This window comes from Triturus cristatus, chromosome 3_1 (assembly GCF_964204655.1).
Source record: "Triturus cristatus chromosome 3_1, aTriCri1.1, whole genome shotgun sequence".
Taxonomy (NCBI): Eukaryota; Metazoa; Chordata; class Amphibia; order Caudata; family Salamandridae; genus Triturus; species Triturus cristatus.
This window is the reverse complement of record NC_140583.1, coordinates 230,540,836-230,559,557: the sequence shown is the minus strand read 5'-3', so window position 1 is coordinate 230,559,557 and position 18,722 is coordinate 230,540,836.

The following is an 18,722-nucleotide window of genomic DNA, read 5'->3' as shown; positions in this document are numbered from 1 at the left end:
GGCCGTTGGGACCCATAGCCTTGCCAGAGCGAAGGGACCGAATCGCAGTGGCAATCTCGTCAACAGACAAGGGGGTGTCCAGCTGTTCACGGTCCTCGACGGACAGGCCGGGCAAAGCAATATCCCGCAGCAGAAGGCGAGAGTCTTCCTCATCCCTATCCGTCACCGGGGAGTACACGGCCCGGAGGTGGTCAGCGAAACACTCCACAATCTCACCAGGCTCAGTCACACACGCTCCATCCGAGGCCCGAAGCTCCGGGACCACACGATTCACTCTCTCCTTCTTGTCCAGCCAAGCAATCAATTTACCCGCCTTGTCCCCGGCGTCATACAATCTACCCTGCTGCTCCCTATACATAGTCTTGGCAGCATCAGTAACAAGAGACCTGTATTCAAACTGCTTCAAGCTGAGGGCATGGAGCCCGTCCGGAGTGACACCCGCCTCCAAGGCCGACTCCAGCCCCGAGATGTCAGTCTAAAGCTTCACCACTGCCTCACTCTTGATCTTCTTAGCCACCACTATCTGGGAGAGGGCGTGTCCGCGGAGCACGGTTTTAAAGGCTTCCCACAGGGACATTGCGGACGACACCGACCCCTCGTTTTCAAGGAAGTATTAGTCAATCGACTTGACCAAGCTGTCGCGAGTCGTAGGGTCTCGCAGGTACCAAGGGTTAATGGGAGCGATCCGCCCTGCAGACCGCGACCCGGTGTCAAAGAGCAGCCACAGCGGGGAATGATCAGAGATACCCCGCGCCAGGTGCCTAACCTCTCGAATCCGAGCAGTCTGGGCCGCGGGCATAAGGAAATAGTCTAATCTGGAAAGACTCCCATGCGCCCCAGAGTGAAAGGTGTACTGACATTGTGTCGGATGCATCAATCTCCAACTATCTACCAGACCGAAGGTCTCCAATAGTCCGCCGAGCCATGCCTGGGCAGCGGGGAGGGCCCTGGGCGGGTGACGATCCAGGTCACCCGAAAGCACCGAATTGAAGTCCCCGCCCATAAGCAAAAGACTGTCGGGAAGTTCAAGCAGCATTCAACCCAAGTCCGAAAAGGTGGAGTTCTGGAGGCCCGGGGGGACGTAAACTGAGACCAAGGAAAGGGACTGCCCCTCCCACCTCCCAGTCAGACCCACATAGCGCCCTCTATCATTCGAGACTACCCTGGTGATCTCTAACGGAAGTGAGGATCGCAGGAGAATGCCCACCCCTCTAGAACCTGTGGTGAAACCAGAATGAGCCACGAGGCGGTATCCCCCCCTGTTCATTGCATGACAAACATTACCAACCAGATGCGTCTCCTGTAAAAACACCACATCAGGAGCCAGACGACGCAAATACTGCAGCACAACACCCCGCTTGATACGGTCACCCAACCCATTGACGTTCCATGACATCAACCTCAACCCGTCCCCCCCATCCCCTCCAGTAGATCAAAGGTCCCCCAGCCAGTAGCACAGCCCCCGAAACTGGACAAAAATCAATACCTCGCCCTGAAAACAAAAAACACACATCAAAACAACTCCTCCCACCCCCCAACCCCCCCCCAAATCCAACTCCCCCCACCCTGCACCCCTGCGGTCCAAAAAACCACCCCAACTTGCAGTGTGCCTGTCGCCCTACTAACCCCATTCTACGAAAAGACCCCGGAGGAGGAAAGGGACCCGTCCCCGCCCGCCCCCCACACAGGTCATAGTGAGACAAAATGGACAAAAGAAGTAAAACCCAGCCGAACAGTGCAAAATGGCAAAGTCAAGGACCAAAAGTCACTCCAAAGGGGACCCGTCACCTTCGGTACCGGCCGAGGCACCAGGCCGGTCACCCCTGTCCGGCAGCGAGTCCAGCCAGTCACTCACAGTCGCGGGAGAGTCAAAAAAGGCAGTCCGACCCTCGTGTTCCACTCGAAGTTTTGCGGGATAAAGCATAGAGTACTTAAGGCCCAGGTCACGGAGACGACGCTTCACCCCCTGGAAACCCATCCGCTGTTTCTGGACAAGTTGGGTGAAGTCCAGATAAAAGTTAATTGACGAGTTCTCATGACGAACCGGGCCGTGGACCCTTGAAAGTGCTTTTTGTGTTGGGGAGTGGCCCCTTGGAAAAGGGTCGCTTACCTTGGGGGTGCATATTTTTGTTGATGGGTCTGACCCTCTTTGGGAGGGACAGATCTAATAAATTAAGCCACAATGTAATCGTTTTTAACTACTAGGCCACCAAGGATTTTTTATTTTTTTATTTTGAAAGTGCTTTTTGTGTTGGGGAGCGCCCCCTTGGGCAAGGGTCGCTCCCCTTAGGGGTGCAAATTTCATGGATGGGTCTGCCCCCCTTGGGGGGGTCAGATCTATTATTTATGACCAATTAAATGGCATATTGTGAACTCTAGGCCACCAGGGATTTTTTTCATTTTATTTACAATGTGGCTTTTGTGTTTGGGAGCGGCCCCTTGGGCAAGGGTTGCCTCCCTGAGGGGTGAACATTTTGTGGCTGGGTCTGCCCCCCTTGGGGGATGGGTGGAATCTATAAATACTTTTAAAAAACGGCATTATGTGACCACTAGGCCACCAGGGATTTTTCTTTTTTTTAAATTTAGAAAGTGCCTTTGTGTTGGGGAGTGGCGCCTTGGACAAAGGTCGCTCACCTTGGTGGATAATTTTTCTTATTAGTGCTCTGCCCCCGGGGCAGATTGAATTAATAAAAAAGTCACTGTAAAGCCCACTAGGCCACCAGGGATTTTTCTTTTTTTTTTTTATTTAGAAAGTGCCTTTGTGTTGGGATGTGGCGCCTTGGGCAAAGGTCGCTCACCTTGGTGGATAATTTTTCTTATTAGTGGTCTGCCCCCGGGGCAGATTGAATTAATAAAAAAGTCACTGTAAGCCCACTAGGCCACCAGGGATTTATATTTTTTTTATAAATATGTGTTTGGGGAGCGGCCCCTTAGGCAAGGGCTGCTCCCCTTTGGGAATCTTTTATTGTGGCCGTTTCTGCCCCCCTTGGGGACAGATCGGCTTTATTATTCTAGGCCCATCTGCCCACAAGGGGGGCAGAAGCCATTAGACACCAGGGATTGTTTGTGTTGTTGGGGAGCGGCCCCTTTTTTTTTAAAAGGCATTATGTGACCACTAGGCCACCAGGGATTTTTTTTTCATTTAGAAAGTGCCTTTGTGTTGGGGAGTGGCCCCTTAGGCAAAGGTCGCTCCCCTTGGTGGGTAATTATTTTTATTAGTGGTCTTATTAAAGTCGCTGTAAGCCCACTAGGCCACCAGGGATTTATATTTTTTTATAAATATGTTTTTGGGGCGCGTCCCCTTTGGGAATCTATTATTGTGGCCGTTTCTGCCCCCCTTGGGGGCAGATCGGCTTTATTATTCTAGGCCCATCTGCCCACAAGGGGGGCAGAAGCCATTAGACACCAGGGATTGTTTGTGTTGTTGGGGATCGACCCTTGGGCAAGGGTCGCTCCCTTTGGGGGGGATCATTAATTTTGGCCGTTTCTGCCCCCCTTTGTGGCAGATCAGCCTTGTTATTCTAGACCCATCTGCCCCCAAGAGGGGCAGAAGCCATTAGACACCAGGGAATGTTTGAGTTGTTTGGGAGCGGCCCCTTGGGCAAGGGTCGCTCCCCTTTATGGGGTATTTATTGTGGTCGTTTCTGTCCCCTTTGGGGGCAGATTGGCCATATGTTTTAGGCCCATCTGTCCCCTAGGGGGGCAGAAGCCACTAGACACCAGGGCTTTTTAATGGTGTTGGGTAGTGACCCCTTGGGCACGGGTCGCTCCCCCTTTATGTTTCTGCTCTCTCTGGGGCAAATAGGCCTCATGTTTTTAGGTCCACCTTTGCTTGGCTGGTAGAAAGTGCATTATTTGCATATGTGATTGTAATGTGCTTTTTCTCCTTTTTATTCTAGTGGAAAGCTTTTGATTCTGGTTTGCAGTTTCGGCAGTGGTTGATCTGAAGTTTTGCGTAGTTGCTTTTTTTCATAAAGCTACTTTTTGTTTATTTCTGTTTTTTTACAAAGGGTTTGTTGTTGTTAATTTGTTTGCCAAGTTAACTTTATTAGTAAGCATTATGGCTAGCCGTAGAATGACTGCTCAGCAGGTGGTTGGTATGCTTCTTGAATCTTCCTCTGAGCAGGATTATGAGACTGACAGTGCGTCTGAGGGAGAGGAGGGAGGGGATGATTCAGGCAGTGAGTTTTCTCTCCACATGGAATCATCGGATGATGAAGGTACTCTCAGTGCAGATGAAAATACTCTCGGTGTGGATGAAGATACTCTCAGTGCGGATGAAGTGCCTGTTTTAGAGGAGGACCCTGCTGTGCCAATGGTGCAAGAGGCATCTGGATTGCAGCCTGAGGCCACTAGGCTTCCTATTGGAAGTGCTGGACTCTGGGTTGATCTAAACATGGTGCAGTCGGTGTTGCCTGCCTTCAGTGGTGATGCAGGGTGTAGAGTGGATTGTGAAATTTTTTTGCCTATACAGTTTTTTCAGTTGTTTATGGGTGATGTGTTTTTGGGTGCGATTGTTGAGTAGACTAATTTGTATGCTGACCAGTTTTTGAGGGACTACAGTGCCAGACTTAGGCCCCACTCTAGAGCTACCCAGTGGACTCCCACAAATCTGGAAGAGATGAATAAGTTTTTGGGTTTGACTTTATTGATGGGTTTGATAAGGAAGCCGTCCATGGCTTCATATTGGTCTACCAGTCTCTTGATGGCAACGGCCATATTTCCTGCAATTATGACTCGTGATCGGTATTTACTTTTGGCTACGGATGCTGCATTTTGTTGATAATGCTTTAGCGTTGCCACGAGATCACCCTGACTGTGACCGTCGTTTTAAGATTTGGCCTGTTCTTGATCACTCTGTATATCGATTTTCAGAGATCTATACTCCAGGAAAATAAATATCTATTGATGAGTCTTTGGTCCTGTTTAAGGGCCGTTTGGTTTTTAGGCAGTACATTCCTAGCAAGAGGGCACGTTATGGAATTAAGCTGTATATGTTGTCTGAGAGTAGGACATGATATGTTTTTAATTTCCGTGTGTACACTGGTAGGGATTCCACTATAGAACCCTGGTTGTCCGTCCACTTTTGGAGATTTAGAGAAAATTGTGTGGGATCTTGCTAGAGGACTGTTTAACAGAGGCCATCATTTGTACCTTGATAACTTCTACACTGCTGTGCAATTGTTTATGGAATTGTTCAAAGTGGACACTTGCTTGTGGCACAATCCGCTCTAACCGTAAAGGTTATCCAAAAGAGCTTGTTTGCAAAAAACTTCAGAGGGGACAGTGCAGTGGCTGTTTGGGGTCAGATTGCTGAAGTGCGCATGTCTGTGTGCATTTTAGACTACAATAAGCACATGGGTGGTGTTGATAGAGTAGATCAGAGGTTGGAACCTTACACTGCTATTCGTAAGGCTTACATTTGGTATAAGAAGTTGGCTATCCATCTCTTCAATTTAGCAACTTTCAATGCTTTTGTTGTGTTCAAGGAGTGCTCTCCTGCGTCAAAGATGACTTTTGTTTCAGGAGTCTGTGATAGGCAGCCTTGTTGTTGTGGAACAGGCAAGTGTTCCTAGAGTTGGAGTGGTGGAGGATGCGGCTAGATTGAAAGATCGCCACTTTCCTGATTTAATTCCTCCCACCCTCAAAAAAAACAATCCCTGTAAGAGATGTAGAGTCTGCTTGCAAAGAGGTGTGCGGAAGAAGTCGTATGCACTGTGCCGATTGTCCTTCTAATCCTGGGCTGTGTGCGCCCACATGTTTCAGAATGTATCACACTCAAGAGTTTTTGAGAGCAACCATGAGTCTAATAGTGTACTGCCTGGTCAGTATGGTTTTATATAGTTGTTCAGTTAAACGTTTGGGAATGGTATGATGTCTTCAGTTACTGCTGTTGTTTTTGTAGGTGTAGTTTTGTATTTAGTTGCAATTTGTTTGTGTTTTCTTTCTTGTTTTTAAAAAATGTATGACGTGCGTGGACTGGCGCTTGACTGACGGTGTGTGTGGACTGGCGCTTGGCTGGCAGTGTGTGTGGACTGGCGCTTGGCTGGCGGCGTACGTGGATTTGCGCTTGGCTGGCGGTGTGCGTGGATTGGCGCTTGGCTGGCGGTGTGCGTGGATTGGCGCTTGGCTGGCGGTGTGCGTGGATTGGCGCTTGGCTGGCGGTGTGCGTGGATTGGCGCTTGGCTGGCGGTGTGCGTGGATTGGGGCTTGGCTGGCAGTGTGCGTGGACGGGCGCTTGGCTGGCGGTGTGTGAGTGGTGACTTGCTGCTCGTCACTACACACACTGCTAGCTAAACGCCACTCCACGCAATCTGTGAGCTGGTTTGGTTGCTGTGTCAGGAATGTGGGTGTGTGAAAGTGATGGGCTCTTGAATGGCGCTGTCTGCTGGTGTGAGTGTTGTAATGTGCTGGGCCCGCGGCTGGCTGTGTGAATGATTTTGTATGCGTCACATGTATGAAAGGTGTATGAATGGCCTGTAAAGCGGTTGGTGCCTTGTCGTGGCTTTACAGCTCACGAGCTGCGAGTCAATGGTTCAGTTTCTCGTCCTTTCAATTATTAACAGTGCATTTCTTTTTTTTTTAAATCTCTGGTTAATACAACTGTATATACTGAACCATCACTCACCCTCGTGCCAAATCCAACCAGTATGTCTGTGCGCATGAAAAATAGGTGGTTTTGCATAAATATTTGTCTTTTCTGTCTTTCTCAAGCAGGGTGTACCTTGTCTCTTTTTGTGAGTGTTGTAATGTGTTGGTTTCGTGCCTGGTGGTGTGAATGGTCTTGTGTGTATCACATATGAAAGGTGTGTGAATGGCCTGTAAAGCGGTTGGTGCCTTGCCATGGCTTTACAGCTCACGAGCCAAGAATCACTGGTTCAGTTTTTTGTCCTTTTAATTATTGACAGTGAATTTTATTTTTGTGAAATCTCTTGTTAATAAAAATGTATATACTGAACCATCACTTGCCTTAGTGCAAAATCCAACCAGTATGTGTGTGTGCTTGAGGAAGAGATGGCTGTGCAGCAATCTTGGTCTTTTTAGTCTCTCTGCCAAGGTGTACATTCCATCTAAGAATAACCTAGCAACTGTAGATAGTGTCGTAAACTAAACACCCATGGGAGTACATGGTGATGTCTCTTTTGTGGATACCAACACGTTATCTTACCCTCAATATCCTGCAAACCTCAAAATGTCTGTCACTTTTTCCTTGCATTATTGTGACAAAATGTTCACGCTGCAGAAAGAAACATAAATTTCCTACTCCCACCTTTCTCCAAGTATCCCAATAGAAATGGTACCTCACTTGCGTGGAAGGGCCAAGTACCCACAACAGGCAAGGGCCCAAAACGTAGTGAGGCGACAACAAATTTGCCTATCACAAAACAACCTGGTTTTGCAAGGGGGGGGTGGTCACCTGGGTTTGTGGCTCCGTGCTCGGCAGCCAGCTAGGGAAACCTACCAAAACCACATATTTCTGAAAACTAGACACCCGGGGAATTTCAGGGAGGTGTGGCTTGCATGGATCCCCCAACATTTTCTTACCCAGAATCCCCTGCAAACCTCAAATTTTGCTGAAAAACAATCACTTACCACACATTTTTGTGTGGGAAAGTTGTGGCATCACCGGGCTGACACAAATTTCCTACCACCCAGTGTTCCCTCGGGTCTCCCAATAAAAACGGTGCCTCACTCGTGTGGGAGGCCCAAGTACCTGCAACAGGCAGGCGCCCAAAACTTATTGAGGTAACATCAAATTTGCCTATCTCAAAATGACCTGATTTTGCAAGGGAGGGTCACCAGGGTTATTGGCCCCGTGCTAATCGGCCATCTAGGGAAACCTACCAAACCCGCGCATTTCTGGAAACTAGACACCCGGGGGAGTCCAGCGAGGTATGGCTTGCATGGGTCCCCCAACATTCTCCTACCCAGAATCCCATGCAAACCTCATGTGTGGGTTTAGTAGGTTTCCCTAGATGGCCGCCGAGCCCAGGGCCAAAAACTCACGGGACCCCCCCTTGCAAAACCAGGTAGGTTTGTGATAGGTAATTTTGATGTCGCCTGTGAGAAAGTGCCATCTTTCTTGCATGGTATGCCCCCACTTTTTGCTGAATGTACTTTGACTGAGTGTGCCCTGGACTCCTGCCAATCAGGTGCCCAGGGCCTATGTTCCTTCCCAAAAAACCTAAAACCAAAATTGGCAAACTCTGGCCAAATGTCAGCCCCTGGTAAATGGTACCCTAGGTACCCAGGGCCTTGTGACCAGGAAAGGCCTCCAAGGGCTGCAGCACTCCTTGTGCCACCCTTAGAGGCCCTGTACCCTAACACACACACACACTGCCCTTGCAGGCTGAGTGTCTGGGTACAAGACAAAACAAAGAGTCGACATGGCACCCATCCCCGTGTGCCATGCCCACCACCTACACTGCCCTGGCATACATCAGCCACCCCTCTAGCTGGGTGCCCTATGCCAGTGGTGGGGGCACAGGAGCCAGCAGCCCTGTGCCCCTACAGTACCCAGGTCCATTCCTGGGCACTGTAAGTGAAGTGCTGCCATTTAAGAGTACATGGTGCTGAGAGCTCGTCAAACACGAACTCCACATCACCATAATGGCAACACTGAAGACTGAGAAGTTTGGTATCCAACTTCTCAGCACATTAAACCCACACTGATGCCAGTGTGGGATTTAAGGTACCAAGCACCCCAGAGGGCATCTTAGAGATGCCCCCAGAAACCTAACCTACAATCCACGTCTGGTCTGAGAGGCTGCCTAGGCTGCCACACAGCAGACATGTTGCTGTGCCCCTGGGTAGGAGAGCCCCTGCTCTCCTGGGCCTGGAACAATGCACATCCTGGACCAGGTGCTAGATCTCCTACCCCAGGATGGGCAGGGGGAAGCTTCAAAGGCATGCCGCCTCTGTGAGCTTCCCCAGGCTACTGCAACCCCCCCACTCTGGCGGGGAGCTTGGCCGGAAACCCCAAATATGGACACAGGATGTGCCAGCCTGCCAACCCCAGGTGGGGGAGGCAAGGTGAAGCACATCTCCGGGCTCTCGCCATCTTGAAGATGGGAAGCCCTGCCCAATCAGGACTAGGCTACTGCGCCCCTCCCACAGGAGAGAGGCAGGATAGGGGGTGTACCCTCCCCACGACAGGGACCCATTGGTCCCTGCCCATCACCTACCTGTAATGCCCCTAAATCTAGTATTTAGGGGCACCCTGAACCTTCCTTTCCCAGATTCCGAAATCCGAAGAAGAGCTAGAACATAGAAGACCTGCCCTGCAGCTGCTAAGAGGAGGAAGACACCAACTGCTTTGGCCCCAGCCCTACCGGCCTGTCGACCCTCGAACTTGCTCCTGCTCCAACCCAGCAGCTCTTGTGGCCAGCAACCTCAGAAACCCCGGAGGACCCAGCTACCTTTTGACTCTAAGCCCCCTGGGACTCCCATGAGTAGAGGCTCTACTCAAAACCTACTTCTAATCCCTGGCAGCAGCCCGGAACCGCGTACCCAGCACACTCTGCACCCGCCAAGCCTGGCCTGTGCCGGAGTGAACAAAGACCCCGAGAACGACCCTACGGCGACTGTGACCCCGTGTCTGGCACCCAAGGACCTCCCTCGACATTCCTGAAGAAGCCTGCAGCCTCAGAACCAGGTACCCCTCCCGACCGCGATCAACAGAGGGTAATTCCCGACACCAAAAAGCACCCCTGCACCCGGCGCCCCGCGGTCCCCTGTGCCCAATCCCGGGGTACCTACCTATCCTGCAACTACCCAACTTACGTCTCAAAGTGGTGGTGGCACCTGAAGAATCTTCGTCCCCGAGCTTGCAGTCTTTTCCTAAACCGGAGCTTTCCCATTGAAATCAATTGAGCGCCCGAAGGCTCAAAAGCACCCCGCACCCAGCCGCCCGAGTGGCCCTGGCAATACATTCTCTACACCCATCCACTTCCCCACTTGCCCTCAGTAAGTGACCAGGAGCCCAGCTCCCACAGCCGCATGGCCTGCTAGCCAGCAGCCACCAACCAAGGCCCCCCTACCTCTCATAGGATAACATTGGGCCTAACTTTCTCTGCACCCGGCCGCCCCCGTGCCGCTGAGGGTGAACCAACTGTACCTACCTGACCCTGGGAGACCCCCGAGTCTATGCCCAGAACCATAACTCTGCCAGTCGAGTACTTACCTTTAAACCGATAACTCAATTTTCTCCTTAGGGTAACATTGACTGGTTTTTCCTGAAATTTCTTCAAAGTGTTGACTTTTCAAAACTTACAATATTCACCAAAAATCAGCCGAGCAATGAAAACAAAAATACTCACCTGCTATTAGGTGAGCTCCCAGTGCTGGATCTTGGTACCCAGCTCTGACTCTGAAAAATACTCACAACTGTACTTACCAGTAACCCAACTTTCTTCCATAGGAAATCATTGACTGTTTTTCTGTGAAATTTCTTCTAAGTGTCAATTTCTGAAAACTTTAAATATTCTTTAAAAATCGTATAATTTCCGAAAACGTAATTATTTACCTGTTTTGGATAAAGGTCCCAGTACTGAGTCTAGGCACCCAGTACTGGATTACAAAAGTAACGAGAACATACTATACCTGCAACTTGAATTTTCAGCCATAAGGAATCATTGACTGTTTTCTATGAAATATTTTCTAAGTGTCAACTTTTAAAATAGCAAAATATTGTCTAAAAATCACAGTAACAAAGTCGACTTTTATCACTGGTTTCTAACCACAGTCCCAGGACTGAATCTAGGATCCTGTCCTGGAATCACAAAAGTAATTCTATAAGTAATCCATTACAAATAACTTGATATTTCCATTGAACTCAATGCATGATTGTGTTTAAAATAGTGTTGCCTATTGCAACCACTTGTAACTTTCTACAAAAGCCAATTTCATATTGAAAAAGTATTTATATAAAGCATCTCATTCTGAGAAAGTATATTTTAATACCTATTGTTGGTTCTAAAATAAAACAAGCATATATTTTTTATATATAAACCATTGGCCTAGAGTTCAGTTATTGAGTGTGTGAGACCATTTGCTGACTGAGTGTGTGCAACAAATGCTTTACACTGTCCTCTGATACTGCCTTACTGCTCGACCAAGCTACCACTTTAGAGAGTAAGGTTATATCAAACTTTAGCCTCTGCCAAACCTCTGGGGACTGTGGACTCTGTACACCCTGTACCTATTTGGGAACAGTATATACAGAGCCACTTTCTCACATCGCCTCAATAGGTTTTGCGCTGTTTCCTGTCGCAGGTCCTTGACCAACCCACGCAAGTGAGGTACCATTTTTATCGGGAGACTTGGGGAAAGGCTGGGTGGGAGGAAATTTGTGGATCCACGCAGATTCCAGAACTTTCCACCACATACATTTTTTAGGTTTGCAAGGGATTCTGGGTAACAGAACCTGGTGAGAGCCAGACAAGTCACCCCATCCTGGGTTCCCCTGGGTGTCTAGTTTTCAAAAATGTAGAGGTTTGCCTAGGTGCCGGCAGAGTTAGGGTTCAAAAACTACAGCTAGGCACTTTGCCAAAAAAGGGTCCTTTTTCACTGTGAAATTGTGGTGTGTCCATGTTGCGTTTTGCGCCATTTCCTGTCACGGGCACTAGGCCTACCCATGCAAGTGAGGTACCATTTTTCTCAGAAGACTTTGGGGAACGCGGGGTGGATGGAAATTTGTGGATCCACACAGATTCCAGAACTATCCACCTCAGAAATGTGAGGAAAATTAGTTTTTTTGACATTTTTTAGGTTTGCAAAGGATTCTTGGTAACAAAGCCAGTCAAGGCACCCCATCCTGGATTCCCCTGGGTGTCTACTTTTCAAAAATGTATAGGTTTGCTTGGTTTCTCTAGGTGCCAACAGAACTAGGGTTCAGAAACTACAGCTAGGCACTTTGCAAAAAAAGGGTACTTTTTCATTGTGAAAATGTGGTGTGTTCACTTTGCGTTTTGAGCAGTTTCCTGTCGTGGGCACTCTGCCTACCCACACAAGTTAGGTACTATTTTTATTGGGAGACTTAGGCTAATTCAGATTTTTAAAGCAACTGTTATTACCTATTGATTTTCAATGCATTTCTGCCTTCCAAATGAAAGACTATATGTAAAAAAAAAAGAAGTCATTTTGAAAAATGACCGATAATTCTCATGCTAGTATAAGTATTCCCAATTTGAAATGTGCAAATATCTAGTGTTTCTAAACTCTATATTTTATCCCCATTTCAGAAATAGATAGGTGTCTTTCATAACGATTTTTCCATGTCTAAATTTTCCCAGAATTGCTATATTCCCGGTACATAATAAAAAACCACTGCAAGTCACTGCTCAGTGTTTGGCTCTGGGTTCGTCGGGTTCTTGGTGAACCTACAAGTCCTATATATCCCCACAACCAGCAAGGTCCCGCGGATGTAACAGTATATTGCTTTCAAACAGCTGTCATAATTAGAAGAAGTTACAGGTGAAAACGTTAACACAAAAGGCTGTTTTTTCCAACTAATTTTTTAATTTTTCCTCTTATTTAACTTAGTTTCTATAAAGAAACCTTGAAGGATCTACACAAATGACCCCTTGCTGAACTCAGAATTTTGTCTACTTGACTAAAATGAATAGCTTTCCAGGATCCATTATTGCTTTCACACCCATTTCTACCATTAATTGGAAGGAGGTTGAAAGCACGGAAAATAGCAAAAATAGGCTAGGTCTCCAAAAAAAATGCCAAAACTGTTCAAAAAATGTTGGTTTTCTGACAAAAGTATGTAATTTCCTAAAAGCTGGGAAAATTGTGATTTCAGCCCCACAAACCCTTTTTTGATATCATTGGCAGGGAAAACACCAGACGTTTTAATTTGCAGCACTCCCCCCCCCCAAAACAAACTTTAGCTGTATTTTGGCTAATTTCTGGATCCCCTCCATGGGAATCCACAAACCCTGGGTGCCTTTAGAATCCCCATGATGTTGGAAGAAAAAGACGCAAATTTGGCATGGATACCTTATGTAGTCAAAGTTACAGGGGCCTAAGCGCAAACTACCCCAAATAGCCAAATAAATGCTCAGCACACGGAGAGTAGGGGAGGCCTAGCAGCGAAGGGGTTAACACTACCCTCTGATACAGCCTTACTGCTCAACCATACCACCACAAATAGAGAGTGAGGTGCTATTTACTTTACCTCTGCCTACCTTTGGGGTTCCACTGGACTCACTTTGGTATAGTATATACAGAGCCAGCTTCCTACAAGGATACACACAAAGAGCACCCTCAGCGGCACTAGAGCAGCCAGGTGCACAGTGCTAAGGCCCAATGTTAGCCTATGGGGTAGTCGGTTGGTGGCTGCTCTCGGGCAAGCCACTGGGTTAAGGGAGCAAAGCTCCTAGCGTTAAGCTCAGGGCACACAAGGTCAGCCTATAGCAGCACAGGGGCGGCCGGGTGCGGGGTTGGGTGCCCTGTTTTAAATGTTTAATCTCCGGTTGGAACAAAGAATGCAGGTTTAGGTAGGGAGGCTTCCGGGAGGCAATCAAGGGTTGGCGAGGTAAGTTGTAATGCAGGTGGATGCCTGGATACGGTCGGAGGCCAGTAGGCATCGGGTGCAGGGGTGTCTTTAGGCATCGGGTTTACCAGCTCCGGTTGCGGTCGGGGGGACCCTCGAAGTAGAGGCTGCAATCGTTGTCAGGATGCTTGAGGTAGGTCAGGGATCACCAGATCCCAGATCAGGTTTGCTGGGGGGAACCTCCTCGTTGTGGTGGGTCACTCGAAATCGGGCCATGTTCGTCGGGTGCAGATTCGGCCTGAGCCAGTCCGATTCTTGAGCAAGTCCGATGCTCACAGGAGATAGTCTTTGTAGGGAAGGCAGGGCAGGTCTTCTGGGAGCTGCTGGACACGCTGGGATTCCTCTAGAGCAAGTCGGGACATGCCAGTGGGGCTGGGGCCAAGGCATCTGGTGACCTCCCCTTCCTTCAGCACAGCTCTTCAGTCCTTCTTGCTTGTCTGAGGAGGCAAGGTTTAAGGTCGCCCCTAAATACTAAATTTAGGGGAGTTTCAGGTAGGTACAGGTCAGGACCAATGGGTCCCTTCCTTGGGGTGGGTACACCCCCTATTATGCCACCATCCAGTGGTAAGGGGCATAAGCCTACGGTTGGCTGCCTCCTCCTATCTTGGTTTTTCCACGGATTCGCTCTAAAACAAAAAAAAAGTGGGGGTTAGAACCAGTGGGAGCCAGTTGCTAGGAGCAGCAGGAGGCAGGGTCAGCTAACAAAGGCGGCACACCTTTGAAACTTCCCCTTCATGGGCCCTGCCCATCCTGGGGAAGGAAGTTTGGCACCGCTGCACCAGGATGTGCTCTGTTTCAGGACCCCGGGAGAGGAGGCTCTTGACCCTGGTGTCCAGAAACATATCTGGGTGGCAGCTGGTGAGCAGCCACTCAGCCAGGACACTAGATTTAAGTAGTTTTTTCAGGAGGCATCTCTACGATAGGCCCTCTGGGTGCATTTGGAATTAAATCCAACTCTGGCATCAGTGTGGGTTTACGGGGCTGAGAAGTTTCAAACTTCTCAGTCTTCAGTAAAGCCATCATGGAGCTGCGGAGTTCGGGGTGCCAAACTCCCAGTCCATGGTTTAAAATGGCTTTACTGCACTTACAATACCTGTGAATGGCACAGGCACTATAGGGCCCCAGGGCTCCTGCGACTGTGCCCTCACCTGTAGTATAGTGCACCCTACCTAAAGGCCGTAAGACAGGGTGCTAGAGGGGTGACTGACATATGCCACAGGCAGTGTTTTGGTAGGCATGGCACACACGGGATGTGTGTGCCATATCAACATGTAGTTTTAGGTTCTACCCCAGCACACAAACTGCACTGGCAGTGTGTATGGGACAGGGGAGGAGTCTGAAGGTGGCAAAAGAACAAGTTACTTTCCTTCGGTAACTGCTTTTTCTGGTGGATACAGTATCTGCCTGTGGATTCCTCACCTTTTGAATTACCCCTGCGCCAGTATTCAGCGGACATTCTTTTCCTAGCTCTCCTACGTCGACGAGGACGTCATAATTGCATGGCTCCGCTCGCGACTCCGTATGACATTATCGGAGCCATAAGAAGACCTCGTCTGTGTGCTGACATCAGTACCACCCATTTTTTCCATGCCCTCGAGGCAAACGGGCGGAGAAAAATCTTTTTTACAAGTATACACAGTATACATAATATATATATATATATACACACACATCAACAGAATGGAAAAAGCCAATAAACAAAGAACTTCCTGGCAGCAAACTGTAAGCATGAAAATGACACTAAACATCCATGTCGTTGAAAACTTAAATAAAGCATTTGAGAGAGAGAAAAAAATCATGCATGTCAAACAATTATAACTTTTTTGGTAGAAACAGGAAGACAACCGGGAGGCGGATGGGTCAGTGAGTAACCCACAGGCAGATACTGTATCCACCAGAAAAAGCTTTACCGAAGGTAAGTAACTTTCTTCTGATGGATACATCTACCTGTGGATTCCTCACCTTTTGAATTGAATCCCGAAGCCGTACCCCTCCCGGAGGAGGGTGTCCACCTGACTATACCAAAAAAATCTTACAGAACGTGCTACATGTCTGTCCCTCCTAACCTCAGAATCCAAGTAGTAGTGCTTCGCAAAGGTGTGGAGGGAGGCCCAAGTTGCTGCCTTGCAAATAACAGGAAAACCTCTAGCCAAAGCAGAAGATGACTTCGCTCCGGGTAAATAAGCTCTAATACCTTCAGGCGGCTTCTTCTTGGCCAGGGCATAGCAGATCTTGATACACAAGATGATCCACCTGGAGAGTGTTAGTTTGTGGACAGCTTTCCCTTTCATCCATCCAATGTAGTCAACGAAGAGCTGATCATCCAGCCTTAGATCCCTGGTCCTGTCCAGGTAAAAACGGACCACCCTATTAGGGTCAAGGCGATGAAGTCTCTCCTCCTTGGAAGGGGAAGGAGAGAATGTAGGTAAGGTAATAGACAGCTCAAATGGAAAGGAGCAACTACCTTAGGCAGGAAAGCAGCCCTGGTCCTAGGAACCATCTTTTCTGCATGATTGGTCATGAATGGAGGTTTAGAACCAAGAGCCTGAAGCTCACTTACCCTCCTGGCCGAGGTAATAGCGATCAAAAAGACCATTTTGAAGTAAAGAATCCACAAGGGACAACTATGAAGAGGCTCAAAAAGAGAGCCCATCAGAAAAGTAAGAACAAGATTCAAATCCCACTGAGGCATAATGAAAGGAGTGGGAGGAAACTTACTAGTAAGGCCCTTAATGAATCTCATAACAGGAGATTTAAACAGACGGCGGGTCCGGCAAACAAATGAAAGCAGACAAAGTCGACAAATACCATTTAACTGTAGCCACAGCAAAACCCTGCTGAGTCAGGACAAGAGAGAAACTCAGCATATCAGACTACATGCCTTCAAAGGATCAATGGACCTCTCTCCACACCACTTCACAAACTTGGACCACCTGGAGGAATACATTGATTTGGAGGAGTGTCTCCTGAATGACAAAATAACATCCACCACATCCAGTGGGAGAGAGAAAGAACTCCGGTTGCCCCGTTCAATCTCCAGGCATGAAGGTGCAGGCTCTGGAGGTGGGGGGTGAAGAACCTGCCCCGGCGATTGAGGAGAACTGCCCTGAGAGGGAGACTGAGCGGAGGGTGCGACTAGAGGTGAAGAAGATCTATGTACCACACCATTCCTGGCCAATTCGGGGCGATCAATATGACTTGGGCCCGGTCTTGGCGAGTCTTCCTCAGAACTCAACGAATCAAAGGATATGGTGGAAACGCGTAAAGGAGCTGCGAACTCCAATCCAACTGAAACACGTCCCCCAACGCTCCCAGCATCAGTATTTGGAGACTGCAGAACAACGGGCAGTGCGCGTTATCGCAAGAGGCAGAGGTCCAGCCAAGGAAATCCCCACATCTTGAAGACGAGATGGACCACTTCCGGATGAAGTCGCCACTCATGATCGGCCGAGTAATGCTGACACTGTCCGCACAAACATTTCGCAAACCGGCCAGATGATTTGTCATTACACAAATCAGATGGTCCTGAGCCCAGGACCAGTCGCACAGCCTCTCTGTAAAGAAGATACGACCCTACACCTCCCTGTTGATGTACCACATCGCGGTAGTGTTGTGCCAGGACCTGAACTGACTGACTGACCACGTAGGGAAGGAAGCAAGGCCTTCAGTGCCAAACAAATCGCCCGCAATCCCAAAAGGTTGATGTGAAGCAACCTTTCCTCTGGAGACCAAAGACCTATGACCTCCAGATCCCCCAGATGAGCACCCCACCATAGAGTGGAGGCATCTGTGCTCACTGTGGCCACCGTCGGAGGAGACTGACAGGGCTTTCCTTGAGACAGGTTGCCCTGCACACTCAAAGACAGCTCCGCTGCAGTGTCTCTGGAGATTCTCATGTGCTCCCCGAGTTGTGTTGAAACCACTGCCTGCGGAGGCACCACTGGAGTGCCCTAATGCACCAGCGTGCATGACTGACCAACAGTATGCAGGAAGCGAACAGACCGAGCAGGCGTAGGACCTTCAGGACTAGAACAACCGCTTCTTCGTGAAACAAAGGAATCATTTCCTGAATGACTAGAATCCTCTGTGGAGGCGGGAAAGTTCGACACACAGTAGTGTCCAGTATTGCCCTTATGAACAGGCTGCGCTGAGAAGGCACCAGGTGAGATTTGGGTACATTTATTGAGAAACCAAAGTTGAACAACAAACATGTTGCCTGCAAGTGGCGCATCACCATCTCCGGAGACTTGGCTTACTGCAGCCTGTCGTCCAGATAAGGGAAAACAGGAACCCCGGAGCTTCTGAGATGTGCTGCCACCACCACCATCACCTTTGTGAAGACCTGTGGTGCGGAAGTGAGACCAAACGGAAGGACAGCAAACTGGTAGTGTTGCGACCCTACCATAAACTGGAGATACTTCCGATGCGACTTCAAGGATGGGAAGATGGAAATACGCATCCTGCAGATCGATCAACACCATATCATTTTCCTGTTACAGTGCTAAAAGAACCTGAGCGAAGGTCAACATTTTAAACTTTTCCTGTCAGAGGTAAAAATTCAAAATCCTGAGGTCCAGGATCGACCTCAATCGAACGTCCTTTTTGGGAATCAAGAAATAAGAGGAGTAACATCCTGGACCCCTTTCCTGCTCTGGAACCACCTCTATTGCTCCTTTTTGCCACAAGACAAGAACCTCCTGTTAGAGTAGTAAATGGTCCTCTAAACACCAATCCTGGTAAGGAGAAGGAAACTCTAGATTAGGGAGGGCGTACCCATTCTCAACAAGATTCAAAACCCAACGGTCCGAGGTAACAGATTTCCAATCTTGTAGAAACTGGGACACCCAACCCCCTACAGGACCAACATGCTCCAAGATGGGGGATCTAGAGATGCTTTCTCGTGGTACCAGTGGGGGGGACAGGAGAAGAAGAGGACTGCTGCCGGGTGGCTCCTCAGACGGTCTCTATTCTTTCCCCTGTATGACCTGTACAAAGAATTTTGCTGCTGAGGTTGCTGACTGCCACGAAAGGAAGAAGCCTTCCCAAAGCTTCGATACCTCTTGTAGCCATACCCTCTAGGATGAGACTGCCGACCCAAAGATCTCGGAGTAGCCCTATTGTCTTTAAAACGCTGCAGAGCAGAGTCGGCTTTGGTACCAAC